The sequence below is a fragment of the Trachurus japonicus genome, chromosome 8 (assembly GCF_045865225.1).
Source record: "Trachurus japonicus isolate A0001 chromosome 8, Traja_1.0".
Lineage (NCBI taxonomy): Eukaryota > Metazoa > Chordata > Actinopteri > Carangiformes > Carangidae > Trachurus > Trachurus japonicus.
This window is the reverse complement of record NC_140914.1, coordinates 19,304,467-19,318,306: the sequence shown is the minus strand read 5'-3', so window position 1 is coordinate 19,318,306 and position 13,840 is coordinate 19,304,467.

The window sequence follows — 13,840 nt, the reverse complement described above, 5'->3', positions numbered from 1 at the left end:
TATTTGCATATCAGAGTTTTTTTTTTTTTGAGAGGCACGTTTTTGGACCCTCACCCCCCCTTCCACTCCTTCAGTCCCCGGTTTCCCTGTGTTTCTCCTGCTTTGCCTGTTCAGCATAAAGCCATTAGCAGAGAAAGAGACGCTGTGACAGCTGAAACCATGAGATTGGGAGCAGTGCTGACACGGCTAGTTTTCAGCCTCGCTGCGCTTTCATCACGATGGATGATTGACTGGTTTTCTCAACACCTTGCCCGCTGTTTTGTAAGATTATAGTGAAAAATAATACGGTAACAATGTCAAGCGACTGGTTTAGGCTTTCAAAGGTTTATTCAAAGTGAGCTCCAGCAGCTCCTATGTGCTGGGCTGTGTTTTTTCAACAGAGAGATTTTTAAAATCCCAGTTCAAGCTGTCACATCTCTGCTTTGTTTGAATTTCAAACTCTTCAATTTTCCTTAACGTGAAAACAATTTTGAAGGTGGGCTAAACTTCCCGGGTATTTCTGAGAAATCTCCTCATTACATTTAGGCTACCGCTGAATAGTGAGTGGATGAAAGCATCAGGACAGTAAACAAATGTTGCTGACCCCAATTTCAAAACAAGAGGGAAAAGCTTAAAGAAATTTGTTATTGTCATGTGTCACGTGGCAGTATGAAAATGTGATTGTGGTGCACTTTCAGAGATTAAGCAGTAGAGAAGAATTACCTGTGTTTTAAAGCTGGTTTCAACTCATTATTTAGTTTACTTTTATTGCTCCTGTAGTTGCCATTTTCAGCCGTAGCAATCAGCAGCTTTTTTCCAGCTCAAACAGGCCTAAACAAGTTTGGGGCCAAAGAGTAGCAGACACCGTTTGTTAGCAGCTAGCTAACTGATGAAAGTGTATTATTGGACTTAAAATTGTGAAGTCAATAGGAAAACTGTTTCAAATTAATGATAACATTTCTCTGCTAGATTTGCTCGCAAACAGGTTACACACATTAGCTTCAAAGTTAATGATAGCTGCATGTTGTGTTTGTATTATTAACCAGAGACTTTCTATCAAGGTTGCATGTTCACTAAGGAACAGTGTTTTGTTGTGGTTCCTTTATGAGTGAGAGTTAGACAGTAGCTATACCGGCAAGACCCAGCTCCTCTTAATGTTTCATATGATACCCAAGATCAGATTAAAATACCTGCAGCACCATGATGGCTGAAACACAATAACTCCAAAAAGGCCTTACACTACAAAGAAAAATGATGCCCTCTAAAGAAAAGTTACATAAGGTTACTGGATAGCACCGGACGCAACTTTGCTGAAATTGTGATAAAGTTTGCTCTTCTATGAAATGACGGTATAGAAAACATTTATGCTTTGCCCTCCAAATCAGGAAGCATCCACAGTAACAAAGGCAGCTCTTTTTTTTTTTTACTGATGCTATTTATTTGATATTTTGTTGGACCTTTAATTATGGCAACCTTGTAAAAATCTGTGCACTTCAAAGCAATTGTACATGAAAGTTATTTCAAAGTGAGGCAGTGGGCGAACAGGGGGCTGCTGCTTTTAGCTTTGCTGGCTTTCTACTTATCTCAGCATGTTTTGATGCTGTAAATATGTAAAACTGAAGAGTCCTTTTATCAAAGATGCCTTAATCAATAAACGTTTACTGCTCTCTGACGCCGGCTGAAGCGAAACAAGTAAGCTAAGGTACTGTATATGAAACACGCCAGAGGTGCTGAGTGGATTTTATGATGAAGTGTGTGAGTTTGACGCCTGTTGCAGTTAAAAAGTTCAATTTCTTAACGCTGGGTCTCGGTGTAAAAAGCTTTGGGCTGTATTCTCTTGTGCATGATGGACTACAAGCCCGGTAAGAGTGAGAATACGGCGTGGGACACCGGCTTGAACTCAGAAACACACTGAAATTCACATTATGCATGACACAAGGTTGCAATGAAGGGCAAACCATGAAGACACTCATGAATTTCAAAGACCTTAAATTCAACTGGGCACATCTTAAAGAAGAAAGAAGTAAAGAATAAAGTCCTCTTCATGTGTCTCAGATTTAATCAGAATTCAAGAAGGTGAACTTAGTCTTGCCCTCAGATCTGTTTAAGTCTGTACCGAAGTGTCCATGAAGATGTTTATGCAGTCTGAAACAAATTATTGACATTTTACCTCAACCTCCTGTATTCAGCTTGTCACTTTTAATGATGGCGGAATTATGAATTACACAAATCCTCTTATTCCTTTATGCCCTTTATCTGCTTTATTCTTGAAGTTTATCTAAAGGATTACTGCGCATTCAGACAGTAAGCAGAGACCTTCACATTTTATTATCTTGCAGCTGTATGCTAAAATTGCATTTTTTCCCTTATATGTCCACACTTGGTAATAAAGTCAGAACATAATTTTAAATAATGTTAAAGGAAAAACACAGATGTGCTGCTACACCTGAAATCTAGCTCAGATGCCTCTTCAAGATGTTTCTACATCTTGTTTGGAGTCCATTAGTGGTAAATGAACTTGATTGGAAAGACACACACAGCTGTATATATAAGTTCTCACAGTTCACACTGCAGGTAAGGTAACACTTTACAATAAGGGTCCCTTAATTAACTTTAGTTAGTACATTATTAAGCATTAATATATAAACGAATGTGTTAATTAATGTTGAGTATTGCATACATAATGATAACTAATTACATTATTCAACTTTTATTATTACTTAATAATTTATTATCTAACTTTGAGTAGTAAACATTAATTAACTGCTTACTAATAGGCTACATTAATTCATGTGTTTCCTAATCCTAAGTAATACATAATAATGATTGTTAATATATCTGTAAACAGTTAATTAATGCTTAATAATGTACAAACTAATGTTAATTAAGGGACATTTATTGTAAAGTGTTACCCACACTGCATAAAAATAAACTACGAGGTGAAAGAATTGTCTGCAAAGCTTAGAGACAAGATTGCATTGAAACCCATAGATCTGGGGAAGTAGGCTACACAAAACGTCTGTTGCACTGAGGTTCCTGTCAGCACAGTGGCCTCCATACTTTCTACATGGAAGATATTTGGCCTAATCAGGACTCAGTGGAGCAGGCTGCCTGACCAAACTGGGCAATCAGGGGAGAGGAGACATGGTGCAAGAGATGACCAAACCCTGAAGACGGCAGGACTGAAGCTTCTCCTCAGTTCAGGTTTACAAAAGAAAAAAAACATGTAAAAACACTGTCAGACAAACAAGATCCTGTAGTCTGATGAAAACTGAACTCAGCAAGAAAGGCAGCTTCATCAAATCTTCAACATGAACCACATCATGTCATCAAGACTCTTAGTTTTAGAGGAATCCTTTTAGTTTTGAAACGTTCTCCAATCTGAGAATAAATACAAGGCTGTTTAAGCCTAATGGACTGAAGACTGTGCTGCAGCACTGTATTTCTGAGATGTCTGTTTCTCCCGGTGTTTCTTTTTCCCTCTGTGCTGCATTCGTTCCTCTGTGGATAACTAACGCACTTATTGTGTGTGTGTGTGTGTGTGTGCGTGCGCAGTACATTTATGTGTCTCTGTGTTAGCCCATTAAACAGCCACCTCCCTCCTGAGGTTCATATGAGGAGAGATTTTACAAGCCTTTGTCTCTCATCTCCACCATCTCATATTTCTCACTGCAATTAGGTGCTCTGCTGAGCGTATAGGCCCACACTGGGCAAGCATTTCTCCTCCACTGGAGAGCCTGTCTGCCATGTTTACCTAAGAGCCTGCTGTGTGTGTGTATGTGTGTGTGTACGTGCATGTGAGTGTATGAGAGAGAGAGACAGAAAGACAGAGACTCTGCTATCTTTGCTAGAAAAATGGAGCTCTGAGAATGTGCTGATTGTCTGCTGCAACGGCTCCAAGACTTCCTTTGTAGTAAATGTTGTCTTTTTGTCCTTTCTGTGTCTGTGCTGCTCATATGGAGTGACGGTATCAATGGCAGACAGAGCCAGTTGAGAGCGTGAGAGAAAGACAGGTAAAGACAGAGTGAGGGAGACAGAAGCAGAGAAACAGCACGGTGGTCAAAAGACTGCGCAGACCAAGTGGAGGGGTGAATGAGGTTTAAACAAAATTGAGAAACCACAGGAGAAAGAGGCCAAAACCATTTAAGAAAGCATCAGCGAGACATGGTAAAGCAGAGCATGTGGCACTGCTTGTCTACAAACTCCACTGGCAGAAGATAAAAAGGTCCAGATTTAGCTTTTGAACATATGTTGTATATCCACAGGAGCCCAGGAAGTGAAGCTGCAGCCAAAACGTCCTGCACAGGATGTAAGACAGGGTGAGAGTTAAGGTTATATGAGGGTAAAGAAAGGGGGGGAAGCAGGGGGGAGCAAAGAGGAGGACGACTGAGGGAGGAAGCAGTGGAGAGGAGATGAAAGGTGAGGCAAGAAAAAGTGGGAGAGGAGAGTGTGGGGATGAAAGGAAAGGAGAAACATGGGGTTCACAGGCCACGAAATCAAGGATGCAACAAACATATTGATGGATAGTCATTAAAGAAAAACAACTTTATTTTATGCTTAATGAACATCCAATAGTAAGTTCACCACTGAATACTCAAACAGGTTTTGCTTGGTGTAATAATTGACCGGCTGTGAGGAGATCCCTTCATAATGTGCTTCCAGTTCTCAGTTCATGTTCTGTGCATAAATATTTTCAAAGGTCTATCTGAGACTGATGAGGCTGCATCAAGACAGACTTGGAAAAAGTCAACTTTTCCTTTAACAATGAAGCTGTTTTGAAAAAGTTAAAGTTTCCTTCAGCTTTGAATAATTTTCTCACCCTATGCAGGGGGATGTAATTCAAATGTCAAGGCAATTCTACATCGGTACTACTCTAGGACTCATACTCACTTAAATGAATTACTAAGACATTACATTATTTACACCACACCATGCTGCCTGATACTGTCTTCCAATACAGTTGAATGGAGGTTTGCCATTGGGGTGGTAATGAATTGTTTTTGACTGGGACCTCCTTTTGTCAAGGTCTCTGCCACACTGGCAAAGACTACAGGCTTCAAGATAGTGTGTGTGTATCTGTCTGTTATTGAGGATTACGCCAAAAAAAAAAAAAAAAAAATGTAGTCATGACCGCTTACAGGAGTTAATCTTCTCTAGGCCAAAGGCTGATGACACACTCAAATCAAATGTAGTAATGTGTGCTTGTGTTATTTAGTATTACTAGCATGAACAAAGTGCTAAGTGCATTCAAATGAATGGCTGTGTTACATTTTTGATGTGGCTTTGATGTGGAGGGAGGGGAGACGAGGCGAGGGCAGACATTAACAGGCAGAGGGAAAGGAGGAAAGCGCTGATGCAGGGATGCTTCTACGAGATGACTTTATAAAATGACTGGTATAGAGGCAGGAAGTGCAGTGATTGAGATTTAAACACGGGTTTTATTTTCCGTTTATGGCACCACTGTTAGACAGCTTTCCTGTTTAATCGAGTGTTGTTTAAAAAGATCACATGAAATGAAAGAAACCAAAACCAAAGGAGCAAGGGCAAGTGCTGCACTCAGACTAGATGTTACCTCAGTCTCACATTTGCGTTCTTGGCTCTATACGGATCACCACACAGACCCCAGTGTGATCACAGGGACAAGAGGTTACGTATATTTGGTTTTACTATTTGTACCTGTGCTGCTTTCCTGCTGAGTGTCACCTATGGATGCCCGAGAGGATGCGTGGAGTTTCACTGCAGACTTTGGAAGTTACAGGGATCGTGACAGTGATAAAAGAAAGAGCCTAATGAGCGAACTGAGAAAACTCCATCAGAAAAGAGAGGAAGAAAGAAACATTTAACTTAACCTTAAAGTAGTATTTGTCTTGATGTTGCTGCAGAATATGGAGTCAACCACAACCATACACCACTTTATTGCTAAAATAAATAAAAATAAGAAGACAATTGATGGATTGTGATCAGTGAAGAATCACTGAATGTGATTAAGTATCAGGGTCAAATAAATGTGTAGAGGGTTATTTCATTAAATGCATCATTAAAGGAGTGAAAAGCGTTTAAGTAAACAATAAAGGCAGTTTTTAAAAAAAACAAACACACTTTCAAAGACCAGCAACTGTGACTTTCAGTTATGATCTCTCATTGTTGGGTATAATTACCAAGAGCAATTGAAAGAAAACTTTGATGGAGGAAATGAAAGGATACGCTTTGTTAAGATTGGTAAAAAATGATCTGAAAAACATTGTGACAGCAAGTAATTACTTCTTTCAAATTGTTTATTTGTTGCTTCGGTTTGATGTTGATGGATTTAACCTATAATAAAAACAAATACGACTTCTGCTAAGAAAATAAGTAAGACAGACACAAATTTGCCACTGCCATAAAAAGGCAATTTACTTCAATTCAAATTCATTTCACTCAAAGTAAAATCCAATTTGGCCGTCTAAATGGGCTCATTCTTATGTGGGCAAAGAACATTGGGTGAAAGATTGTTTTTGGACAGGTATTTTATTAGTTTGCGTGGTCTCAAGTGACACCGTAGGCTAATTTCCTTGGTTTATTAGTTTTACAAGAGCTGGAAAAGTGTAGTGTGACTGTGTTCTGCTCTCTCGGGGGGCTGTGCATCGTGCTGCAGGTCTGTCGCTCTTGTGTGCGTCTGTATATCCTCTCCATGTCGTAGCAGATGTTCTCTCTCCTGCACATATGGTCACCTTAAAAAACACTAAAGTAGATGTCCATTCTGCATTTGCTGCTCTGTGTGCTGGAAACGACAGGGGAGTTTGGTGTGCTTGTGTTTGTGTGGCTATAAGATTAGCAAGGGCCATTTCCCAGCAGCACTTTGCATCCATATGTTACGTAAACAGTTTAAACAGCATATGGTTGCAGCTCAAGATGCAATATAAGTTGCAAAACTGCACACGTGACTGCTCTGATAATATAAATGAGCTGTCCCTGAATTGTGTTTGGAATTGACTGTGACCCTTTGGTTTTTGGACAGGAACAAACCGCCCAATCACTCAATGTCTCCCACTTCCTGAGCCCAGACAGGCCCGTCCAGCAGAGCGCTGCTCACCTGGGGCGTGTGATCTCATTATCTACACAAAGCTCTGTGTTGTAATAAAAGGGTGGGTGGGGAGGTGGGATTTATTGTACTGTAGGTGCAGCATAAAACCCAATCTGTTCTGCCATTTTTACAAGCAGCACTGTGGCCCTCTCAGTCAGCGTTACACCGGGATTAGGCATGAATCCACATCACTTCCTCTCCAGTTGTGTGTTTTGTTTTTGTTTTTTTAATAAAGTGACACCGCTCTTGTACTTTCAGCACAGAAATGAATGAGTCATGTCACAGAATTTGGATTCTCACCAAGGGAGCATTTATCATAACATCATAACATGACTCATCAGCTCTGACACTCTAAGCCCTGCGATTAGTGTTATTTGTCCCATCAGGTGTAGAATGGGCTTTGTTGATGTCTGAGTGATATTAAACATATTGACACAAGATTTTGTTCTAATGCCCAAAGTAGCACCAAATTTCCTCCAAGCTTAAATCTAAATTGCAATCAAACATGTAGGGGGCTCGGGGGAGCTATGGAGCTTTAACTTAAAACCTACGAAAGCAGAGATGTTTGTGATTGTGTGTGTTTGTGTGTGTACAGACAACTGTGTGTAGAGCTGCAGAGTGGACCTGCTCCTCGTTTTGAGGTGAGAGTCAGGTGTTTGTCGGTCCGCACTGTATTTTCCACTTCAGTGCACATCAGTGCAAATGTCAGTACTCATTGACTTCATCCCCAAAAACGCACACGACTACACACTTGTACACAACATATACCCAAACATACTCCAGCAGCACATAGGCTACACTTCACTGCGCCATGACGGTGCTCAGTATAGCCTATGTAATTTTGCTGTTTACATGTGTTATTTTTATTTGCTACTATTATGATTTCCCTCTCATCTGTCATTATGTTCATCACGCAGAGCTGATGGAGTCGGGCGTTGTGTGCCATGCTCAAGACAAACAGACAAGTCATTTTCAAATTAATCTGAAAACACAGGTCTTACTGTGTACTCAGTGAGCACAGAAAATTGCACAACAATCTTCTACTTTATTGCAATTTATGTCCCCCCTGCTGCTAATTTTACCCTCTGCTTCTTTCAGAGATGTATTTTTGGTCTAATTTCTTCAGCCTCTCCTCCACGCTCCCCTGCCCCTAGCTCTCTTCTTCTTTGTGTTCTCTCTCCTTCTGTGTCATCCTCTGCATTAGTGCTGCGGTGTCACTCTCAGAGACAACGTGGACGAGAGCAGAGTGAAATCAGTCAGGGAGGTGGTCGGCCTCGCTCACTACTGTCCGGCGTCGCCCGTATAATATCCTCGCTTGGGGATGAGTGTGGTGCTGATTTGCATGATTACCCAGCATCCACCAGACAGCACAGCGCTTCATTACTCACCGCAAACGCTCGCGGGGTGATTATGGGAAAACGAGTGAAGCCACACACACATAAACGGCGGGTGGAAACACTTACAATGAGACACACAAGTGCGCACAAATACTGTACATCAGAGTGATGCCATCTGACACTGCAGCTGAGCGGTGGCGAGCGTGCACGACACGGGAGCGTGCCTATGTTCCCTCAGCCCTATGTTCCCTCAGCCCTATGTTCCCTCTGGACTCTCTCTACCTATCTGGACTCTGTCTATCTGGCCTGTCTAGCCTCTACCTGGTCTTTTTACTAAACTTAACCAACTCCTTTCTTCATTGCCTAAACCCAACCAATGGTGGGACCAAAGGGCTGTGGGAATAGGGCCTAATTTTCAGTGACAAAAAAAGTTAGAAATGAGGGAACATAGGGCTGAGGGAACATACAGTAGGGCTGTGGGAACATAGGGATGACCCCCACGACACACCCAGGCACACATGCACGTAGGCTACACACTTTCACATTGATTTGAAAGCTCATGTTTAAGGATGCTTAAATCTTCAGGTGTTTCAAAAAGCTATCACTTTGAACCACATTGTCTATACGCATAGGGGCCTATAGCTTGTTAAACCTCACCTTTCACTGACTTGTCTCTATAATCTCACTGCTGGGCAGGCATAAAAGACAGCACTGCTGGCCACAGAGCATCTGTGGACAGGTACATGACTGATCTCTGTACAAGGAAAGAGGGACGATCAATACAGAGCTATTGAAGCCCTGGATCGATGAAAGGCCAAAGGAATCACAATGCAGAGGCCACCTCCCAACACCCTCCCATCGCTTCATAGTGTGAGAGCCGTGCATTAAAGCTTGTAACAAAATGTGTGTGTGAGTGAGTGTGTTTGTCTGTGAGAGAGAAAGTGACTTTTCCTTGTGGCATCTGCACAGATACACGCTTGAACATCCCCTCTCCTCCGCCGTCACCAGAGAGAATGAGCGTTCACGTTGGTGTGTTTTTATTGTCTCCAAGGTGCCAGGACAGCCCACCTTTGTGAGAACAGCATGGATCAATAGCTGCTAGGCAAATTTATTGAACAGATGGCATCTTGGGCTGGTGGGGGACCTGCGGGGCCTCCAGGAATTACAGGTTTGTGAGAGATTTACACCTTCAGGTTACTTAGCGCTAAACATGCCTGCCACATTGTGTAGAAGAAAGCACGAGGGTAATGCTATGCAGCTACACTAGTTTTGGATTAATAAGGCTTAACTTGATCGTTCCGGTGAGGATAAACTGGGGCGCCATATTAACGTACAAAGGACGGGATCACTAAAAGGTGGGCAATTCCAGTATGAGATTTGAAGGTGATTCAAGGTGAATTGGTCAGGATATAGTGTTTCCAGTGAGATCTCAGACTTTGGGACCCCACGGTGCATATTCACACCATCACGTGTGCATGTGTGTGTGAATATATGCACCATCCCGTGTTTGCATATCCTCTTGGAGCCCCTGCCTTCCGTGAACGCAGACTTGCTCTTTGAAATCACCAAGGCACAGACTGTGTTTCACTCTGCTCCTATTCAAGCAGCTGTTCCGCTTTGAAGTCCAACACGAGGCTTTTATCTTGTTATCTTGTTATTTTCATTGTATTTTCCCTGCGCAATGCCATGCAACATCCCGAGGGGTACAACAAATACCCAGGGCCCTCCCTCTCATCCATAACACACGGCCGACAATGATGGCAGGAGAGAGGGGAAGGAGGAAAACAAAAAGGTCCATTTTATGTTTGAACTAGAACAGAGGGGAATTTCCAGTTGACCATATACAGTAATGATGAGCCTAATTAATCAGATACATTATTCATGGGGTGGAAACATGTGCGGTGAAAGGGAGGGGGTGGGTGAGGGAGAAGACAAGATTGCATCTTCAGCATTTTCTTGGAGATGATAGAAAACAGTGTGTGTGTGTGTGTGTGTGTGTGTGTGTGTGTGCACTTGACCAACACCAACAATAACACCACTATGGACAAATCATGGGGATCCAATGGCAAAATGAATAAGATTTGTAGAGACTTTCACTACACAATAGGTCAAAGCATGTGACATTTTCACTCAGTCAAAGATGAAAACACAACTATTCTCTAGGTCACTGCCATCTTTCCTGATACACACGAATTCCACAGTCACTATGTAGCTGGCATTCATTCATCAGTCCATTAAATAAATGCTTAGCTTGATGTACTGGAGAAGAGGTTTGTGCAATATGCTTTAAATCAAATATGCAGACATGTAATTAAAAATTCCTATAATGGTGCAAACAGTAATAATAATAGAATAATCAATAAGGCATCTTTAGCAGTGTAACGCATAAGCGTGAGATCAGTAATGCGTCAGTACTGACGGACAATGAATTCATCGATCTGGTCAACAGATGAGTGGGTCAATACCAATAAACCTAGTGAACGGCGATCATTCACGACTGACAAATATTCAAAAAAGAAAAAAAGAAAAAAAGCATTGTGTATTCAGCCTGTAATAAGGAGCCTTTGGCTGCCACTGTCTGAGATCAATAAGTAAATATAGGGGATGTTAATGATCCTATAATGATGCTGCAGCTCAACACAGGGCTAGAATTTATATATATCACCCCATGCAGCTGAAACAAGGCACAGATTTGTTTGGCCAACTTTGTTATCTTTGGCTTTACATAAAAGAGGAGATACGATCTGTAATGATGCTCTTTTCCTTGTTGAACATTAGTCAGCCAGACTTTGGTGGGAATTGTCATTTGTTGTGCTCCAGCTCTCCACCAGGTTTCTCTCCCCTGCTGGCTGCGTGGGGAGACACAGAGGCAGGGTGTGTTGGCTCTGACGTGTCTATGTGTGTGTGTCTGTCTGTCTGTGTGTGTTGCATTATCCTCATTTCACCAGGTGCGTATTTCTCTCTGTGTGTGTATGTGGCACAATTGGTGGTTGTTGTGGTACAAATTAGGCAAGGTCAGCTTGAGCTGTTGCTATGGAGACAGGTTTACACCAAGAGGTGATTTGGTATCGTGGTGTCAGTGGGTATGTTCTTTATGGGGCTGAGTGGACAGACACTTTCATCCACATGCTGCACCAGATACGACTGTTTATCTAAATGTCCTCCACCGGCTTCATTTGACAGAATCAGTGTGAATTCAAAGTCTCTACTCTGATTATTTTCCACTAAAGATGCTCCAAATTCCCGCCTCTCTATCCGCACTACATGTTATTTCCTGCTTACAAAAATAATGCAAGTCATTATGCAGAAAAAAAATACACCTCATGTTATTTTTTCCTTTCATCCTCATCATTCTCGGTCCAACTATTCCTTCCTGAGCTTCCAGAGAGGGAGACAGCACAGAGGACGGGCTTGTTGTCCCCACTCCAAAGCTCACAAAGGGCTTTGACGCTCAGGTGAGAGGACTGAAAACTCTCAACTGGCTGCCACCCCGGGCACCTGGCTCCAGGGTGGCTCGTACAGGGCCAGAAAACTGCAAACACTGCGGGAAAATAAAGAGGGAAAAGAAAAAGAGAACATGAAGGAAGGAGATAGTGGTGAAAGAGAAAGAGAGATGGAAAGAAAGCTGCTGGGCTGTTACTCCTCGATTCGGAGCCCATTCCTGTGGTGGAGCCATCTGCTGAGGGAAGGAGAGAGACGGGAGTCGAGTGCAAACACTGACGCGTGAGCTGCTCTGGTTCCATCACTACTAGTGGGAATGTTGATTGTAGCATCCGATGTGCAGGTATGAAACCAATGAATGGTGAACTGGACCCAGACAGTCTAAAAATACACAATATAGAAAACATATAAGCTCCTGTGCAATGCAGTACATCTTTGTGAAGCTGGTACTGTTTAACTTAAGTGGAGACTGTTGCTAAAGTCAAGGTGACTCAACCCTATGGTGCTTTTTGAGGTGCAGTTAGTAGTGCTGTTGTAGTGCACATCATTCATCTGACTGGTGCCACTGATCATTAATAAGTGCTGCAGTTTGTCCCTCATCGTGCTTTTGCCTAATGCTTCACCATGCCAAGCAACGTTCAAGGCAAACTGTCCAGTTTGTAAATTTGGCCTGTCACAGGAAAGAAGCAGATGGACACAGACGTACTGTATAAAGACTGCCATATGCACAACTTAATCAAATACTAATTGAAATAAAAACCGGCGGATCATAGTCAAATCTCCACATATGGTACGCAGTGGAAGAACAAAAATGACTGGATATTATTAAATGTGACTCTCAGGGACATATTTCTATGGCAGCACAGAGACCAGTGAATACTGAAATTCACTTAAACATTGTGTTGGAAACAGGAATCAGTCTGCACTTTGCCTATATATTAGTATGAGTGATTCTTACAGTATCTGCTAGTCTCCACTACCCCACTTCTCTTGCAATTGATGAAATCCCTGCAGCACCTGAAGGCAGCAGGTTGATAAATCTACAGCAATGCTGTCTGAGTGCAGTGCCATTACACACTGCCTGCTTTGTTTAATCTTTTAAAGCAAACAATACCAAGCTGCTTCCCAGTAAGTCCATACATACAACACTACACAAATCAGCTTGCTTCATTATAAATATGGTGTTCTGTTATTTTAGTGGGAGATGTCAGACATTCATTAATCCTGTGCTTCGTTGCCTCCTTGCCAATTTTTTGGTAGCAAATGTAGCTTTTTGTGTTTTCTCCATGAGAGCACATCACAGTGCAAATGCACCCGTGTCACATTTTATGGTATGATGTGAGATAATAAAACTGAAATCATGTTTGATTGATGTGGCTGTAAACGGCTTCATCAATTATTTTTTTGTATTTATTTCAATCATTGCACAAGTTCAATAACAACCCCACACCATCTGCCTCTGGCTGCACATTGGAGCTCCTGTGTGTTCAGATTGCTGCTCTGCACCATCCACACAACAATATGTTTTTATTTTTTCTTTTGCTGTTTTTTTTTTTTTTGAGAAGCCTCTGTGCCATTTGTTGAGCTGTGGTTGTCATGCATTTCTGTGACTGGCACAGTTGTTCCAGTGCTGTGAAAGCAGTGATGTGACTGGCTAAGGGTGAATTTATTCAGCACCACACCCTCCAATTCTTTTTTTTTTAAACTTAACCTCTGCCAGACCCTTTTGCACCGCTGTACTTACAAGAACCAAAATAGCAGGTGCACTTGGAGACGCTCGCACAGTTGGTGCTCCCAAGACCCTCCACTCTCATCATTACGCTTGTGCGGTTGAAAACAGAGCCCGGTGTGCTCATGTTGCATTGTGACATTATAAAGATTTATCCAGGCAAGAGACCTTTGTGTTTAGATCCTCTTGAAGAGTCAGTGTGTATGTGTGTGTGTTTATGTATGTAGATGGTGTTCTGTTACCTCCATGTTAATTTGGCAATGTTACACCCTAGTTTTTTTAAGACAGGCA